Source organism: Epinephelus moara, chromosome 12 (genome assembly GCF_006386435.1).
Source record: "Epinephelus moara isolate mb chromosome 12, YSFRI_EMoa_1.0, whole genome shotgun sequence".
Lineage (NCBI taxonomy): Eukaryota > Metazoa > Chordata > Actinopteri > Perciformes > Serranidae > Epinephelus > Epinephelus moara.
The window spans coordinates 25360477-25380256 of NC_065517.1; the positions used below are offsets into that span (position 1 = coordinate 25360477).

The window sequence follows — 19780 nt, forward strand, 5'->3', positions numbered from 1 at the left end:
GAACTGACTGTACTGAACCACCACTCTCACTGACTAAATGGTAAATGGACTGTATAGTGCTTTCCTAGTCTTCCAACCACTCAGTGCACTTTTTACGCTACACAGTGACACACGGTGGCTGAGGCTACTATACATGGTGCCACCTGCTACCTAGTAACCATTCTCATGCACTCACACACCGATGGAACAGCCATCGGAGGCAATTTGGGGTTCAGTATCTTGCCCAGCATGCAGACTGAAGGAGCCGGGGATCAGACCCACTCTATCTCTGAGCCACAGTCACCCCCAAATGTTTTGTTTTTCCAGTGGAGCTCCTCCAACTGGTGACCAAAAGCATTTTTGTCAGTCCAGCCGTTAATTCCTTGTTAAAAGCCACAGAAACGATCATGATGTGATAACTCTATTACAAACAGTCACCTGTTGAGCCATTAAAGGGGGTCAGGTTCATACTTACATTCTAATTTTCTAGCAGAACATATTTACCTGCTTTAATGGTCAAAAAACACTTTATTTTCCTCATACTGGCTAAGCTGGAACACCTGTATTGACCCTCTGTCTGAGATGCTCACATTTAGCAACTGTCTCTTTAAGCTCGTAATGTAAATTCTTGCAGTGTCGTGCCTGGAGCAGATGACCGTATTAAAAAAATCAGTCATGAGTCTCAAGAGTAGGAAAAAAAACATTGGAAACAGTGCTCAGAATGGTCTGATGCCTGAGGTTTTTGCTTGCAATCTGAACATCCATCCTTGTGATATTAGCTAGCTAACTAGTCCAGTGTCTGTTAGAAACACGCCTGTTAGGAATGAGCTGATTGATTGGCCAGTGGCATTGCTGCTTCTTGAGAATCACTTTTACAAACACTTTCACAGCACATACTGCTCTTCCTTGGGTAACGAGCAATACATCTGAGCCCCAAACAACTATAGATGTATTATGATGTTAAGATATGAAAAATACTGAATTATTATGTTGTTACACTAACGTATTGTATTCAGAAATAACTTACAAAAGGCCCTGAAAAACTTTAACTTTATGACAGAAAATAAGGGTGCTTTCACACCTTCCCTGTTTGGTTCGGTTCAATCAAACTCAAGTTCGTTTGCCCCCTAAGTGCGGTTCGTTTGGGCAGGCGTGAACACAGCAATCCCACTCGGGTGCGCACCAAAACAACCGGACTGAGACCTTCTTGAAGAGGTGGTCTCAGTACCAAAACAACCGGACTGAGACCTTCTTGAAGAGGTGGTCTCAGTCCGGTTACAAACGAACTCTGATGCGGTTCGTTTGTGGTGAGAACGTGTTCCGACCTGGATCTGAACCAACTGCAGTCACATGACACATTGTTTGGGTTAAACATGAGCATGTTACAGTCCTGGAGGATTATTAATGTGCACCTCCTCCTGTACTGCCTTAATATGCACATTCAGCACATCCAATGCATCAAAACATTGTTTTCTAGTTGGAGCCGCGCCTCGTTTTCAAACTGTATGGTTTGACTAAAATGAACAATGACAGCAATATAGTCCACGATGAGCAGCGCTAAAATCAACCTGCGTAGTTGTCCCTCCATTGTGACATTAGAAAGTGTCACATTTATCTTGCAAGTGTACTCTTTTTCAACGTTTTGTTTACTTCCTGGATTTTTCCCACATGGAAATTCTGACCAATCAAGAGCAGCTTTCTCACACAAGGCATTTGATCTGGTCCGCTTGTAAATGCTGCCGTGAGAACACGAACCAACTCTAGGCTATTATGCAACTTTGTACCAAAATTAGGCCCTGATTCGGACCAAAGCGATAGGTCTGAAAGCACCCTAAGAAAAGGCATAATGGTTCTGGACTGGACTGAATTGAACTTAACAGCTTGTATTAGTATTTGACTGGACTTGAACATGAACTGCTGTAGGAACAGTGATGCTTTCACTGATCGATGCACCGATTGTGCATTTGAGGGGGACGTGATTGATAAGCTTAGTAAAAACATTGGCAGTGGCTACAAATGTTTTTACTGTTCTGAATGATTTTAACCAGTCAATGAATTGATAAAGTCCACATCTAAAGGAGCTGCTGCAATACAGAGGAAGTACAGCATGAAAAAGCCATTTGGACATGCAGAGCAGCAATCATAGGCAGCAGTAACAGAGTAAGAGGCAATACCGTTGGTTGAATCTCATGTTTGGTCTGTATGTGCTCAGCAAACAACAGCAAATGTATCGACAGAACATCATCAGCACACAAACCCAAACTTTAGGTCATGTGTAGCTTTCATTAAAATAATGAGCTTCAACTACAAGTAGGTAGACTACAGTCTCTACTCTTGTACGATGTTAAATTAGCGTGGCAGCACTGGTTGGAGGCTTATGTCAAGTATGTGCAGCAATCCTCAATTTAAGAGGATGGAAATCTCACCATTAGTGCCTCAACCGTAATTGTAGGCTTTACACAATCCCTTCAGCTTGCTTGTTTGTTTGCTTGTGTAACCCTCTGTGCGAGAATCTCTACCCCACCAAGCCAATTTGGACACACAGCTGGCCAGTGGTCTCTAAGAGAAATAGAAAACACCAGCGAAGGGGACACTGAAAAACAAATTAACCGGTAAACAACCCCACTCTGAGCTCTGCTTTCCTCTAAATCCGAGCCCGTGTGGGGTTTCAGGCTGTATTTTATACCGTGTCTCTCTATCTTTAATGTGGGCTCCAGGCTACTGGCTTGAAATACCTGTGCTATTGACAGCTAGACACCAATTAGGTATGACTCACCATGGAACCAATTACCTCGCACACATGGGATGTTCTGGGTGATGGATAAGGACGTGTGTGTTCGTGTGTATGTGCAGGTCAAAGTCTCTGACCTTTATGTCTACAATTAGCGTCCGTCACGAAAAGGAGGCATTCAACCGTATGTGTGAGAATGTGAGGAGCAAACTTTAAAACCAGTATGAATGAGCTCTAAAAATTTCTACTCAAGCTCAAAGACATATGGATTCCTACATATACTGGGCAGCAGGAGGCAGCCAGTATGAATATCATCCTGAGAACAGAGCCCTGTCATCCAGAAGTTGTTATAGTGTCTGATGCTGACCCTGACATCTGTCTCTCTGATCCTACACACTGGAAGGTGGAAATTTAATGGCTGGCATTGTCTCTATTTTTCTTACTGTCAGAAAAACTCATGACAATAGCAAAACCAACAATGTATTCCTCTGTCCCTCCATGCTGTCTGACTTCCCTCAGCACAGAACCCACTGGTTCCTTCATTTCCAAAAACAGCTGGGCACTGTAGTTCTAAGCAAACATTACTAAACCAAGAGCAAATTGTGCATTTGTTGGGGTCTATTTTCAGCCGTGGATGAATACACATTCAATGAACTAATGAGCATCTACAGAATGGTGTATGAGAGATTAGCTGTGTTCGAAATCGCTCCCTATCACGGATATAGCGCACTATATAGTGTGTTCGCCATTTTGTAGTGTTCGAATTCTCCGTGGTTAATTTCATTCACTATATAGTGGACTATTAAATACCCACAATGCACAGCAAATGTGAATGAACAAATGATGTACCCTACATTTTACTCCAGTATACCACAATGCAATGCGGTCGTCTTTTGCCAGAGGAGAAGAAGAAGAAGAACCGCAACGATGGCACAAAAAACAAAAACAAAAAACGAATAGGATGCTAGCCGGTAACATTAGCTCACGAGCTAACAATAGCCACTTAGCTCGCACGAGCCAGGTAGCTTGTAGCTCGTGCACTATTGTGGGCTATTACAGCTCACAATGCAGACACACAACCGTAGCTGACAAAACCAAACGTCCACACCATTGACATTTCAACAGTTTATTGACAAAAAGTACAACCACCATACAGTTCGATCATCCTCAAAGGGCCCGGTTTGTTTACATGATGCTCGGCGCGTCCACTTGCATCACAGGAGTATGCGGCGCAGCTACTGACGCAACGACATTCCGAAAATTTCAGTTAGTGTCCGAAATCTCGTTCAGTCGTTCCCCATGTAGTGCACTATATAGTAAACACGAAATAGGGAATAGTGAGTGAGTGGGTGAGTGAGTGAGTGAGTGGACGGTTTCGAACACAGCTATTGACTCAAAACAGTGCCCATGTTTATGGTAATGAAAAGACATGTGACCCAGTGCAACAGTTGCATCATTGGTCTGTTTTTAATACTTTCTGGACAACGATGTAGCTCCATGACACAGAGGAATAACCTATATCAGGATGTAGCTAAAGAGGCCGTACTTGATTGTAGGATTAGTTTTGGAAGGATGACGCTACAACTGCAACGCAATCAGCAGAAAAAATGTTGGCATTAGACGTTTCTGTTAACCTTAGATACCTTACATTAGCATGTTACTGTATGGAGAGAGCTTTCCTTAATTACAGTTTGGGGCACTGAAGCTTTGTATTTGGGAATAAGCTTTGATTAATCACAAATACTTCTCAGTGAAGGGTTGTGATTTGCCAAGAGCTAGTTATAGGTGTGTGATATGCCAGTTTCCTTTAGCATATCTGGCACTCAACTGGGGGTCATCTTTGTAAATTTTGAACCTACTCCAAATGATTCACTTTTTTTATGATCTAGCATATCTGTAGCCTGTTAAACTGTCTGAGTCACAAAACTAAGCCAATCACTGAGGTTATACATCTTTGTCTGAGAATAAATAAAAATAAATGTTGATGCATAATAAATGATGTTGGATTACTATTTCTTAATTTATGGGCTACTTGGGAAAATGGTATAGAAAAATGTTTTTTTGACATGGCAACGCTCAAAAGCTTCGAAGCTTTGAAGCATTCAGGTAAGCCAGCCCTAGCAGATACATTGAATCTTTACCTTTCAACAAGGCTGTGGTTGTGTGGTTAGGTTTAGGCACAACAACCACTTAGTTAGAGTTAGGAAAATATATTTTTGGGCTTAAAATACCCCATTTGGGGGCACAATCACAGCCAGTAATGCAGTGATGTCTCTGTAAAATACAACCACTTTATGCGTCTAAAAGGCACCTGTAAAAACAGCAACAGGCACGACAGAACACCCGTGTGCTGCCTAAAAAGCCGCTGGGAACACAAAAATGACTCACTACATCACAACCCTTTTGTCTGTTTGTCTTGAGCAGTGGTCATTGAGCAGTTTGGCCAGCATCTTACCCAGGTGTCTCACCATCCACCTTTCCCTTTAACTCATATCAGCTCATATATTATGTCACTTCACAAACGTAACTGCTTATCCTGCTGAGGGTTGCGGGGGGGCTGGAGCCTATCCCAGATGACATTGGGTGAGAGGCGGGGTACACCCTGGACAGACTTTCACAGGGCTGACACATAGAGACAGACAACCATTCACACTTACATTCACACCTACGGCAAATTTAGAGTCACCAATTAACCTGCATGTCTTTGGACTGTGGGAGGAAGCTGGAGCACCTGGAGTAAACCCACACTGACACGGGGAGAACATGCAAATTCTGCACAAGAGGGGCTCCCCCACCGCAGGGTTCAACCCCCCACCTAGGGTTTGAACCAGGAACCCTTTTGCTGTGAGGCATGTGACGATACTAACCATTTTATCACAGTGCCGCCATAAAACGTTTGATACGTATGAAACACATCAGCGGTTTGCAGAAATACACAATGCCAACATTTTCTAGTGACTGGGGTGACAACTGGAAACAGAGCAGATATGATATGATATCAATATGCAGATTTGTGGGGCTTAAAGTAGTTGAATTCATGAAAATATTATTATTTTAATGAATGGTGTTAAGTAACGTAGGGCTAGGATCCACTGAATTATACATGCGTACTCTTTGTCTGCAACAACTACTGTTAAAGACAAGAACAGTGTTGGGTAATGATACAAGGACAAAATAAGAGCAATAAGGTCCAGTACACAACATAACCTATCTCATATTCTTTGAATACGGATATCTGTCTGTTGTGCATCCTAAAATGTTTGCATAAATTTTAAAAGAAGAATTCTTTTCACTAAGCTGATTGAATTTAGAGTCCGAAACATGTGATTTCCATTAGTCCTGGTCACATTTTTTTAATAAGCTGAGAGTGAATACTGTCTCTGTCCCTCCTGATCTCTGTAAGTACATGTAGTTCAGATAACTACACACCACTGTAGATTTGTGTGCATACGTCCTCCATGTTTATCATAAATGTTCCTTATATGACAGGGTAACTACATTTAATACGGTCTATTCAATACAATTCAGTGTTTAACATATTTGTTCTAACAGAACGGTGAAAAACAGATTGGTTTTTAGATAAAGACAGAGAGGGAGAGGGGGGAGAAGTGCTGCTCAACACTCCACATGAATAATGCATGAGGCATTGAAGACATGCTTGACTGTTTCTCACAGTGGAGTTTGTGATAAAGTAAAATGACATTCTCTCTTTTCACTCTCCTCTCTCAGGATCGCGCTGTCTGGCAGAACTCCAAACAGCTCATCAGAACTCTCGGGCCATCAGAGATACGCCTAATGGGACAAAATCTGATTTAATATCACCTCAATGTTCCGCAGCTTCGCAGTGTATATTGGAAGGCCCATTATTACATAACCTGAGTCAGATATACTGGAGGAACACCTGTTTAAGCAGATTAAAGAGTCAATGCTGTCCAAGTATGTTATTAGCTCTGCAGTTGTACTGAAGACAGGACAGGTCGCACAGGTTGGAGGACTTGTTGGAGGAAGACAAACAAGGCAGTGGCTCTGAGATATAAAATAGAGCTTACCTCTTATATAAATACAATAAAAATATTCTTAAAGGGACAGTTCACCCCAAAATACGAAATACACTTTTTTCCCTCGTAGCTGTAGTGTTATTTATCAGTCATGTCAAGCGTTGGAGATATTGGCCGTAGAGATGCCTGTCATCTCTCAAATATAAAGGAACTAAATGGCACTTAGCCTGTGGTGCCTAAAATAAATAAATACATAGATACATAAATTGAAAAACTCAACAGCAATGTCTCTTTCCAGGAATCATGACCCAGTTACTAAAGATAATCCACAGATCTTGCTGTCAGCAGTTTCGTGTAGGAACTATTTTCTTTCTACCAAACCACACCTACCAATTGTATCACGGCGCAGAAGGAAATGCACATCTAACTACAGATAAGAGGCTTGTGATCATGACAGCATGAGATGTAAACATTAATGGCGTCCTCCTCAGCTGAGTTGTAACATTAGCTAGCTCAGTGGTGCTAGGTGAGCTCGCAGCAGATGCGTGCTTTCTTCTGTGCAGTGATAAGGTTGGCGGGTGTAGTTTGGGAAGAAAGAAAATAGTTCCTACATGAAACTGCTCACAACAAGGTCTGTGGATTATCTTCAGTAATGCGGTCATGATTTCTGGAAAGAGACATTGCTGTTAACTTTAGAAATGTCTTTTTTAGGAGCTTTGAGCATCACAGGCAGAGTGACGTCTAGTTCCATTATATTAGAAAGACAGCCCGTTCTCACTCCTAACTCGTTTCCAAACTTTGTCAATGATTTTGGCGTCAGATACTGACGTACAAAGGCGTCTGACACCGATTCACACTCCTCGCAGCAATATGATACACACAGAGTGGCAGCTATTCCTGTAGCAACTGGCAACTACTGTAGTATAAAGAGCGAGACAGTCCCTGTAGGGCGGGTGGGAGGGGAGATGGATGGGTCAAACAAACACTGGACTTTCACCCTCGAGCCCGTTGTTTGTTGTTCCTGTAAAACCAAAAGTCTGTGGAGTTATTTTTATAACATCATAGTGTGTTAGTATGTGCAGCATGCTACTACAGTAACATACGTCACATGATGTGACATTACCTTAGTGAAAACCATAGTAATTTTAAGCCAAACCATTATGTTTTTTCTAAACCTAACCATGTGGTAGTGTTGCCTAAACCTTTGGAAATAAAATTAAAAATAAAGTGTTTTAACTACATAGTAAATTTATTTTGAAAAAAAAAACAAAAAAAAAAACTGTACATGTACAATTTCCTGTGAAAACATGTATTTTGATAAGACACAATGTGTGTAACAAGCGTGAATTGAGATGCCATCCATGAACATTCAAAACCGTCGCAGGAGGATACCTAGCTAGCTGTATTTTTACATTTAGGTCAACTGACAAAGTGGCAGTATTTGTCCAGTTGGGATGAGAACAGATTGGGAGAGAATCACTTGCGTGAGAAACACTTGGTGACTCAAACCAAAACAATCTAGACTGATAAACAGCACTACAGGTAAGAGGAAAAATGTGTAGTTTTGATTTTGGGTGAACTGTCCCTTTAAATTGAGAGGACAGGTTTGTGAAACAGGGCATCACACTGAATACGTTTTAATTACTTTTGCAACAATAAGGAAAAGTATCACAAATACAAACACTATGTCTTTGAGTACTTATGGTCAATCCAACAATCGTCACACCTAAAGTACAAATCAGGTCATTTATCTTTGCCCTCCAACATACGAGTTAGTGCCGTCATACGACCATTACAAGAGCTATTTACATGGGTTTATTCTGATCTGGCAACAACAACATGAAAGACTGAAAGAAAAAAATTGTCGTCATAGTTAAAAGAAACCAACTTTGGTTATTGGTAGGAACTAAACCCATCAACTTGTGTAAGTAAGTACAGCACAAGAACAAATGTATTTGAGGCACAACAGAATCAAACAAGTAAAACCAACAAGACTGAGGTTAATCTTGATGGTTTAAACTTAATGTAATGTCTTTTTCACCCTCAACTTTCCAAATACATTAAATGAATCATTTAAGTCAGTATTTATCTCTGCAAGTTAAGTCAGCAGGGTGCTATTCCTTTGATGCCACATGCCTAATAATGGGACATGTGTATTCTGATGACTTACTGAGACTTGATGATGTGTGCCGTTGTTTAGACGAGTGCAGCATGCCAACAGCTGGATAATTTATAGAGTAGTATACAACAGTGAGTAGACTGAGAGCTCCCCCGACTCTCCCGGATGATCTAGTTCCAGTTTGATAGCACATTTGTATATTTATGAAGCCATGAATTAATTGGCAGGGCAGAGATTTAATCACATGCGCTGTTTCCCCTGGAGGATGAATGGGAAGAGTTACTTTAAAAAGAGGAAAGGGAGGATAGGGGAGTCAAGAGTTTCCTAATTGCTCTATGCGAGCGTTGGAATAAAAGTTCAGGTAGTTAATGGAAAAACTTTTAATCTGTCTGTCATTCACAGAGCACTACAACATCAACCAGCCTAATTAGAGGAATTACATTAGTCTTAAAGGTAAAATCAGGATCTTAATGTAACACACACACACACACACACACACACACTTCATTTACTCCCATCATAACTTCTTGTCTCTCTTTCTGTTTTTAATCATTGTCTGTACATCTCATTTTCAGTGATGGTGGAAGTTAATCAGGTCTTCACATACAAGTAACTGTACATAATTGTTAGCAGGAATATGAGCTCAAATAGTAAAAGTAAAAGCACTTGACTTGCAGATTGGCCTCTATCAGAGTCAGCCTGCCTCAGAAACAGTTTTGGATCCTATCATTTTTAAGATAAGCAGGGCAATTTGAAAATGAATAAATATTTGATGTGACTCATTTTGAATCATTTATACATGTACACTCAATGTTTCCTTCAACAATTCTTGTTACAAAATGGGTTTTGTGAGAATTCTGAAGGTGTCAAATATGACAGCTACTTACAGAACAGCGGTCCAACTAAGCAGTGAAATCTGTGATGTTTTTGGTGTAACTGGCAGCGACTGTTGGCTTACAACCTCCTCACAACCAGAACAGAGAAGTGCAACAACAAATCTCTACTCAAGTAGCTTTTACTCAGGTTTTAATCAAGTCCAAACATGTCACTAACAACGTAACATTCATAGGGATCAAGGGTCCAAACCTAGAATCTGAATATGTTGAATAAAAGCATCATGAGCTCCCCATTAGGGAGAATGGGACATAACCTACATTTGCTGCACAAACACCACCCTGACCACCATGACAGCACATAAGGAGGAGTTACAACCACACAAGGACCAGAGCTACTGATGATGTTGGCTGATACATGAGATACAACAATCAGGTCATGAGCAAGCCTCATTTGAAAGCAGTGGCGCGGGCTGTTTCTACCCAACCCACTCGCAAGAAAAATGTAAACAATGGACATACTATGTAGCAGATACTTAAAAAATGTCAACATGTGGTTATTTTCAAGCACAAAAAACACTTAGTTATGGTTTGAAAAACTCAACTGGAAATGGAGCGATGTACTGGTAAAAAACAACCTCTTTTGTTGTACTGTCCCGGCAGAAAATGCACAGATGTCTTGGTAAAAAAAAAAGAACTGCTTTACACAACACTATCCCTGCACAGCAACATTTAATTAAAAACAATCACTTTTTGTGACACTATGCGAGCAGGAAATGCAGGGATGCCTTAGTAAAAAACCAACCGCTCTCATGGAACTATCCTGGCAGGAAATGCAGCGATGTTTCATTATAAAGAAAAACAACAACTGCCTTTTGTGGCACTATCCCTGGTGGAAAAACAGTGATGCATTGGTAAAAAAACCCATCCGCTTTACCTGACACTATCCTGGAAGGAAACACATCGATGCCTTGGTAAAAAGAAGAAAGCTTTTCGGGGCACTATCCCGGCAGGAAAATGCACCAATGTTTCAGTAAAAAATTGGCTGCCTTTGGGGGTTAGTACCCCCGCTGGAAAAACAGTGATGCTGTATCAACCACTTTACCGCTTTGGGAAACACATTTTATCATTTTCTAATCATTTTTTATAATAACATTTTATCAACAACCGCCTTTTGTGACACTATCATGGCAGGAAACTCATTGATGCCTTGGTAGAAAATAAAACGCTTTTTTCTGGCACTGTCTAGGCAGAAAAATGCAGCAATGTTTCAGTAAAAAAACACAACTGCCTTTCGTGGCACTATCCCTGGTGTAAAAACAGTGATGGCTTGGTAAAAAACACACATTTTGGTGGCTGAAAAAACACTGTAAACACAGTGATGGCACAAACACAAACAATCTTATTACTTGTTGGTCACAAACAGTGGTCTGCAGCTTGACAAGCATCTCTGCTACTTATCATGTCTCCCACCATCCCCTTCTCCTCCACATGAGGTCAAGTTAGCTCATATTCACTGTAGAGATGTGTGTCATTATATGTTAGAAGATAAACTTGAAATTTAGTGAGCAGAAATAATAAAGCACATAAAATGAAAATGCTCCAGTAAAGGAAGTACCACTGGTCTCTTTAATTTCACACAACGGGAGTTTTTAAGGGTAATTTTTGTTTTCCGTTCTACATTTATCTCCATGCAGATCCCACCACATCCTTAATTAATTCGAAACTGCTCTGACAGTGGAAGAAATATTCAGACAGGGGTTTCTCTCCTCAGCTGAACACTAACACTCCGTCTCCAAAAACTCTCTCTGCCTTTATCTCTGTCTCTCTCTCTCTCTCTCTCTCCCTGTTCTGCCATTCTCCTCCATTTTTTCTTACTCCTGCAGCTCTGTGGAGTTAAAGCAGGAGTGGTGCTGGTGGCTTGTTAGCTGGATGGCAGCAGCAGCATGACTCTCTTGAGGTGACACAGAGGACCCTGGGTGAGCCGGGGAGCCTTTAAAAGCCCATCCAAGCTGCTTTTACTAATTCATCATGCCCCAGTTTGAGTGGGGAGATCAGTCTCCTCTACATTGACAGGGAACACTGCAGGGAGAAAATCCTTTTTGCTTTTCACCACCGAGGGACATCAATTCAAAGTCTCTGCATCAAGATCTTATTATCAGTTGGTCAATTTAATGTAAAAATCACGATGTAAGGTTGGTTAGAGCGCTGCTGCTTAAGGCCTCCTACATTTTAACATTCTTCTGTGTTCTCTTTTGACATCTTGGTTATTCATTGTTGCAATAATTACGCCTACTCCAGATCCATTTTTCAGTTTCACTTAGAAAAAGGGTTCATTGATGTCTGAATTTATTTTCATTATTGACAAATACGTCTTGTTTTCATGTGATCAATTAATCATTTAGTCTTTTAAATTTTGGTTTTTGGGCAAGAGGCTTACACTATGGTGGAGTGAGGGGTGGATCTGCCTGAGAAGCCCAGGACACTATCGGCAGACAGGCCATCCTCTTTTAAGTCTTGATAACATGTAAACAGGTTAGTTAATACAAAAATTCACTCCCCATACAGTTGTCATGAAGGAGGAATTAGCTGTAGAGACCAAAACCATTCTTTTCACCAGGATGTGATCATGTTTATTTCTGCTGTAAAGTTGGGCATTTTAACATGATGGGGACTGACTCGCTTTTGGAACCAGCCTGAAGTGGCTATTCAAGTAACTGCAGTCTGGCACATCCACGTTGGCTTCATTTTTCAGCCTCGGAGGTTGCTGCTTTGCAATATCCTGTTTTCTGTTTTTTGATGAGAAAAAAGAGTAAATGTTGCCATGAGAAAAACTAATCTGAAAGTAGCTGAGGTTTTGGGAGCCGTACTAGGGAGGTGTATTTGCTCAAAGAAGACGTTGTAAGTGTAAACTAGCAATCATTGAATTTTTGGCAGCTTGCAAAATTCAGGGTGCAAAGTGCCTCTGCTTTTACTTTGTATGCTGCTCCAGCTGTACCCATCTGGAGTTTGATGAGCATGATTACATTATGTTACATTTTATTGTTTAACTAGGACTACAAGATGATGATTTTATTGTCTGACCAGCCATCCAAAACCTGAGGTTATTCCATTAACCGTAATGGCAAAGAGAAAAAGGAAGAAATCCTCAGATCTAGAGGCTGAAAACTGACTTTGTTTTCAATTATTTTGCATGAAAAATGACAAACTGCTCATCTTTTTTTTAATGATTGCTGATTTTTTTTTCAAGCCTTATTGTTTTAATACTTGTTGTAACACTATTCTGTTGTTGCAGATAACGACTAATTTGTTGTTTTCCGGGTGTTTGTGGTTCGAGTCTTGCCTGCCTTCATTCACTATTCCCTTTGTGTTTACATGTTGTACTCATACACTGTGGTCCAATATTAGCTGTCTGTACAAGAAAGCATTTTAATTTTCTGCGAATCAGGATGTGACAACTATGTCCACATGCAAAGCCAGTGTGCTATTTTTGATCACTCCAATGTCATTCAGCCATCCCCTCGCACGAGGGAACACAAGGCATCAATTGGGAAGAGAGAGATGTCCTTGACAATGTGTGGCTGCTTTCAATTAACATCAGAGGCGTGTTATAAATATTCAGATGCAGTTCATTGTGCTCCCTTGCTTGGTGGAACACAAACAGATGCAATCGCCAGTCCTGACTCAACTTGAATGTACTTCCCAGAACCACACGTGTGTACGAGTAACGCAAGCAGGGCTCCATTACTGAATGAGTGTAGACAGCGTGTCCTTATCTTATAATTATAATCTTTGTTGCTGTTGTTGCTGCGAGGAATTTTTCAGATGTCAGCCATATTTCCCGAGAAGGGACTATTGTGTTTGGAGCCCTGCTGACAGACTGAATGACAGATCTGCAGTGAGACGATCACACCAACTCCGTCATGAGCCCAAACAAAATCTCCATGGTGACTGTGGCACAAGCAGCACACACAAGGCTTTTTATTCCACACAGTACAGTAAATCCTGTGCTGTTAACAAAAAATTATATTGAGCTTGATTCCTGCATGATGTGCCCCAGTAAACTCTCACTAAACTTGCATGAAGATTGCTTCAGCGCGGAGGGTCAAAAGGACAGAATCATGTCGCAGAGAGAGAGTAACGTAAAGATGGAGGCTTGGCTCGCTCGACTTCATTCCTCCTCTGCTTTTTTGTCTCAGACCCAGCACACCCCCTCCTCCACCTCCACCCCCCGCCACACTTTCTCCCTCGCTCTCTGAGTCTTTACATTCATAACTAATGTATCAGTCGCTATTGTGCTCCGACTGGGAGCCTACAGAAAGAGAGATGTTTCTGGAGAGTGAGCCTAGCGAGAGAGTGCAGCACACTGTCAGTCGTGGGGATCACGGCACACACAAGATAATCCTGAAAGGGGAAGAGGGGAATTGTAGATGATCAGAAAAAGCCGCCTGTGATTTTAGGCTAAACACAATCCAAGAAGGCTATCATCCAAAGGTGTGGGTTTTATGTCAACACTGGGAGGGGCACATATGGAACAGGAGGTTTAGGGGTCCTCTGCAAAAAAAAATTGAGCATCAAACGCTTAATTTCCTGTATTCTGGTTAGGGCTGGGCGATAAGGACAAAATTCATATCTCGGTATTTACAGGCTGACTGGCGATACATGATATATATCTCGTTATTTTCAAATGGGCTACGAGATATCAGTCAGGACACACCTATGCTATCATCCTTTCTTTTTGAATCTGTGTTTATCCATCAAGTTACTGAATCGAAATCATTTTCTGAATTTTCTTCCCAGCGCTGTTGCCAGAGATAAGGTCTCTTTTTGCTCATGCCCTGCTATTTGCCAAATTACTCGCAAGTCAATAGGCAGAATTCCACATCCTCTGCGCTCTCCTTCCTGAGATGGGGAGGAGATGAAAGCCTCAGAGATGACAGGAAAGAAGGCAGCTAAATGTGTCGCGCCACAACTCCCCTCGCTCTCTGGCGCCGTAAACATTTCACTTCTTTAAGCTAAGAGCAAAACCTGAGTCCTCTTGTTGCAGGAAATCGAAGAGGGCAGCCAAATGTGGAAACGCACGTGACACGCACAATAGGAGGTCGCGGCTTTGTCTGCACCTCTGTGCACTCTCAAAAGGCGCAGTCATAACCTGCTAATGACTTGTGCCAAGTCATTACAGAGGCAGAACATCCACATTCCTGTCTCAGTGTCCATTTTGTCAGGAATAAAATTAAAATAACACGACGCGAGCATTCAAAATGGGACCCAGACCAAGACTGTGTGTGTGTAAGACAGGGGCAGAAATGAGCGTTACATGTGGAAAAGCAGCTTATGCAAATGATGTTTAGTAATAACAGCATTCAAGCTGCATTAGAGGGAGAGAGAAAACGAATGCTGCTAATTGCAAGAGAGCGAGCAGGCGGGCAAATGGGTAGGTGGGTTCACTCCATGCTGCCATTCAGAAACTAGGCTTGGTGCTTGGGAACAGGCAGAGAGGGAGCGATAACAAAAGACTGTACAGTAGATGTATATCTAGCTGACAAAACTACTTCATGGCAATTTCTTCTATATAAGTGAGTGGGTGGAAATTCAGTCAGGATTCAGAGATTTACAGTAATACTCAACCGCCTCAGGGAAACCTTGGTTAAAACACACACTGCCAGATATTTTTCGTGGGTACTATACATTCCTGTCAGATCACAGACATATTCCATCACATTCACTACTAACAGTCTGAAAATCCAGTTTATGAATCATCCTTATTTCACTGCACTTCGATCAGCTGTAAGGGTGTGTGGCATTTTTCTCTGCATTCTTTTCAGCGGTTCGTCTTTCTTCAAAAGGCCACAGCTGCAATTTACAAATACATATATATGAATGTTAGTTTTACGTGCAGCTGGGGCTGGTGTACTTGACAGCACAAATGTCAAAGAAGCCACAGTGATTTTCAAAATAGGTACACGCATTGAGTTGTTGGCAGGAAGAGAGCTTGTTCTTAAGCTACTTAATGACTATACTCTAGACTTCCAATTGTGATTACAGTGCCCAGTGTGCTTCAGATTGCTGTTGCTAGGTGCATTTTACTCCCATCAAGTGTCTCTGTTATGTAAGTGGCTATACAGTTAGCTGCAAAGCACAAATACGCTACTTTTAAAAGGAGGTTTTTAAAGTACTGAACAGGCTTTCAGGGGCCAAATATTGGTGTCTGTAACAGTGGCACCGCTAAGGGGTGGCCATGGCCACTCTGATACAATTGCTCGCCCCCCCGCTGCCCCTTTCCCCTCTTGTGAGTTGCATAAGCATAACATGGGAGGCCTCAGTGGTGTTTTTAACCTTGAGTAGCTTGTTCTCAGTAAATGTATAGCTTTTCTCTGCGCACACTCGCCATACAATCCTTTTAAAATCATCACAATGTGGCGCCATACATTCAAATTGCATCATTGCCAATGGTACGGTAATGTTTAACTTCTATCCATTTGAAATTGTTTTGTCAAATTAGTGGGTTTTTCGCTGATAGAGAACAGTGTTATGGTCCTGGCAGCACATGGTGGCTCCCAACAGAGCAGTTTTTTAAGTCTACCCATCTGTTGTGACCTTATAAAAAATTGAGAGGCAGAGAAATTAGAGGAGATCAATTTACACCTGTTACATGCATTGTGTCTTTTCAAAATTCACTTTCATTTTCATAGGATATGTACAGTTTCTGCTCGTTAGATGCATACAGTCTTTTTCAGTATAAACTTACAAAGTTGGTAAAACACTGCTTATTTCATTGTGCAACAAATGCATATGGTTCAGTTTTGGGGGAAAAACCCCATCATGGTTTGGCTGTACATTCATGTAGGAAGCAAACAGCAGCCTCCTGGGTGAACGTCCAGTGTTGCTGAACCCATCCACCATCCCTCCCGCCCGCCCTATAGGGACTTTCCAGGTCCTTAAATTACGTAGTTGTGTGGTGGGATTTAAAACTGATGCTGCCTAATGGCATATGGCCATGAAAGGATGCCTGCTTTTCTTCAGCGTCTGATGCAGAAATCTATGACCCAACGGTGGCATTTTACGTTTGTTTACGTCTGCTGTGAGTAATTTTTGGTTTTGGAGCCTATCCCAGGCAGCTGACATTGGGCACCCTGGACAGGTCACCAGACTATCACAGGGCTGACACATAGAGACAGACAACCATTCACACTCACATTCAGACCTACGGACAATTTAGAGTCACCAGTTAACCTGCATGTCACGCCGACACGGGGAGAACATGCAAACCCCGCACAGAAGTGCTCCACCATCCCAGGTTTGAACCAGGAACCCTCTTGCTGTGAGGCGACAATGCTAACCGCTGCACCACCATGCCACTATATTATTATGCATAATGACTACTACTGATTTACCCCTTCAAATTAAAGCTGCATATTTGTCTCTTTAAGGACAACTAGAGGAAAAATGAATCAGCTGACACATGTACATTCAGATACATAACACCAATCCCAAAATGTTGACTTTACCTGTGTTAGTCTATGTGCATCAGATATTTAGTAATACGGACCTAATTAACTAATGTACACACAGAAATACTGTTACACCCAAACTCAAAATTGGATTCATGACACGTGCACACCAGTTGATTCTGTTCTTACCACCAAGCATGTGTTGGTCAATCAAAATTATTCAAATTGAAAGGCAAAAGTTGATTTTTTTTAATTAATAATTGATGAGAATTAAAGGGTGTCAATTTAATAGTTATTTAGTACTTTTGACCAATTAAATGAACAGTTTTGAATATGTGCTCTGAAGCATTTTTCAATAATTACGGTTTTAATATGCTATGATTTTAGTTAAAAGGTGCGTCTTTACATTTTCTAACTTTTGTCATTTGGCATTTTTTGTCATTTGTGACCAAGATAGTTCTGAATTTGTTCGCAGAGTAGAAACAAATTCAGATAAGAAAACACTGATGAATCCCAGATTTCTACAAACATGGTTTAAGCACAGATTTGTGCGAACTGTTTCTGAATGAGGCCCATTAATGATTAAATAAGAAACTAAAGTAAACCAGTGTGTGATTCCTTAACTCGTTCTAGAGAAAGTGTTCATCTAGCCTGTATACTTTAACTGCATAATACAATTCCTGAACTTCAGTTTTAGCTTTTGGTTTTGGTGTGCCACCCCAAGATTTTCCGTGGCCCCATTTGGCAACCCCTATGAAAAATTTCTGGGGGTGCTTCTGGATTGCATTTGTTGTTGCTTGCAAAACTATTCTGGTGACAAGCTGAAAGACCTTGACGAAACAATCTATAAATGGGGCTTCAGCAAAAAGACACATTAGCTGCAAGCACTGGTCACAGCTCACTAACAGCAACATGGTGATGGCTGATCTGTAATAATATGGGCAGCCATCTCCTGGGAGTCATTGTGTGTATTGCTCTCTGTGGTCAAATAACAGTCAAGGAGTCTGTGGCCATTTTACTGCATCAAGTGCACCCAATGTAGCACACACTGTTCTACATTAACATCCTGGTCTCACCATGAAACTCAATAGGAAATACCTCCCCTCTACAGTTCGAGTGGCTGGACTCCAAAGACGAATAAGGCTGCTCTGAGGATAAAGTGGAGCAATAATTTCATTATCATACATATATTCAGCTCATAATGTGTATCACATTCACCTGTAGCTGTTGCTTGCTCTCAGGGGGACATTAAAATGATTCCTACCTACGGTGAGACTGATTTCTGAGTTATGTCCTACAGCTGTTGAGTGAAAAACTAACTTCAAAGAGACTCAGAAGAAAAAACATGTTGAGGCGTGATGTGCTAATTCATTTTGGCAAGCTCTATTTGTCATGGAACTGCCATATACTGCACTTGGTCTTTGATAGTTTATGAAAGGTAAAGCAAAACTTTGTACATTTCCTTGAGAAATTGCTAAGTGAAAATATGTCAATTCCCTCAAGGCTCCACATGCAAGCTCTGTCAGATGAGAGCTCTTTTCTGAGCCTGGTGACAAAGCTTTCATGAGATTATCCAGTATGTTTTATGCAACAAGTCCTCCAAACTACAAAACAAAATATTCCTTTTTTAACTGTGTTTCAAAACAACATAGATGAGGATTTTCTGATCTGAAGCACTTGGACATGGTGATAATATTCGTCGGTATCATAACCAGCCCAGTTCCCAGAGGAAAATGTTGGCATTGTACATTTCTACAAACCACAGATACGTTATCATTTGTAAGTTTAATATGTATCATTTGAAGTGGGGCTGTCGAAATAATGCATTAATTTCGATAAAGAAAAAATAACGCATCAAAAAACCGCTGATTAATCATGTTTCGAGGTGCCCTTTGACCCTGGTGCATCACTGAAGGCCACAGTAGCTTTGTCACATGATGGAGGGAGACCAGACGACACTGCTTGGCCCCATAGATGGAACGTTTACATTTAAAAAATGCCCACTGTTCTCTACAATCTGCATTTAGAAGTTTTCGTACCATCTGAGTACTTCGAGCCTGAAAAATCACCTCAACACAAAGCATTTAGCAGCGAACCCAAACGTCTAAGCTAGCACAGGCTCTGATGCGAGGGGTCCATGTCATTGGTTCGACAGCCCATTGGTTCGACATCCCATTAGTCCGACTGTCCGCGGTGCTGAATGGCTTGCGGCGGGCGTATGGTGCGCCGCGACCGGCTTGAGGCGGAGCAGGCTCACGGCTTATGAGTTTGTCACTTTCTTTTTCATTTTAACCCACACCATGGTCTTTTCCTGACCCTAACCAAGTGGTTTATGTGCCTAAACCTAACCAGACCTTAACCACAGGGCATCATGATGATTTCAGAACGGACTTTGGAACAATGAGTTTAATATGGTCGGAACAATGGGATGTCGAACCAATGGGCTGTCGAACCAATGGGCAGTTCCCGATGCGAGTGCTAGCAACCAGCCTCGTCAAGCCACACTCAACTCAGACACTCAACCAGACATTCAGACGCAAACTGAGCAAATCTACCTGTGGGCAAAAAGCTAACTCCCTTGCAAAATGGATTGCAATTGACTATAGACCAGTTTAGAGTCACCAATTAACCTGTATGTCTTTGGACTGTGGGAGGAAGCTGGAGTACCT

At 41.5% G+C, this 19780-nt stretch overlaps 1 protein-coding gene across 2 annotated transcripts in view; it reads right to left on the reverse strand.

The window, feature by feature from the left end:
- grm1a (glutamate receptor, metabotropic 1a) overlaps positions 1-19780 on the reverse strand; it is a 57124-nt gene that overhangs the window by 22678 nt on the left and 14666 nt on the right. The window lies entirely within an intron of this gene.